This window comes from Propithecus coquereli, unplaced genomic scaffold (genome assembly GCF_000956105.1).
Source record: "Propithecus coquereli isolate 6110/MARCELLA unplaced genomic scaffold, Pcoq_1.0 Scaffold57, whole genome shotgun sequence".
Taxonomy (NCBI): Eukaryota; Metazoa; Chordata; class Mammalia; order Primates; family Indriidae; genus Propithecus; species Propithecus coquereli.
The window spans coordinates 5,167,387-5,168,334 of NW_012151618.1; positions in this window are offsets into that span (position 1 = coordinate 5,167,387).

Genomic DNA, 948 nt, shown 5'->3' on the forward strand with positions numbered 1-948 from the left:
ATTTCTTTATATGTGTAAAGTGGTTCCATGAGATATGGTTTTGGTTTGACAAGGTTTTTTTCAGCACTTTAAAGATTTCGTCTCATTCTCTTCTAGCTTGCATAATTTCTGATGAATAGTCTACTTTAATTCTTATCTTTGTTTCTCCATATGTAGCATGTCTTTTTACGTCTAGCTACCTTTAAGACTATCCCTTTATCTTTTATTTTCAGCGGTTCGAATATGACGTATCTAGGTGGTTTTATTTTTGTTGTTCTTATTTATCCTCCTTAGGGTTCTCTGAGCTTTTTAGATCTGTGGTTTGATGTCTTACATTATTCTGGAAAAATACTTACCATTAACTCCGCAAATATTTTTCCTGTTTCTCTCTTCTCTATCATCACCCTCCCCCTACTTCTGGGATTACTATTATACTTATGGTGGAGCATTTGATATTGGCCCACAGCTCCTGGATGCTCTGAGCTGTTTTTATTTTCCCATTCTTTTTCTTTTTGTCTTTCAATTTAGATAATTTCGATTGACCTGTGTTCAATTTCACTGATTCTTTCCTTGGCTGATTTGGGTCCATTGGAAGTCATCTTCATCTCTGTTACCATTTTTTCCCTAGTATTTCCATTCAATTCTTATAATTTCCATCTCTCTGCTAAAGTGCCATCTTTTCATGCATGTTGTCCATTTTTCCCATTAGAACCTTATTAATCTTAGTTATTTTAAATTACCTGGCTGATCATTTCAACATCTGAGTTATCTCTGATTCTTCTATTTTTGATTACATGGTTTTTTTGACAGTGAGTTTGTTTTTTCTTGCTTTTATGTGTTTCTCATAATGTTCTATTAATTGCCAGAGAGCATATAGAACAGTAAGATTTAGGTAAGTATTATTTTTTTTTTTTTTTTTTTTGAGACAGAGTCTCACTGTGTTGCCTGGGCTAGAGTGCCGTGGCGTCA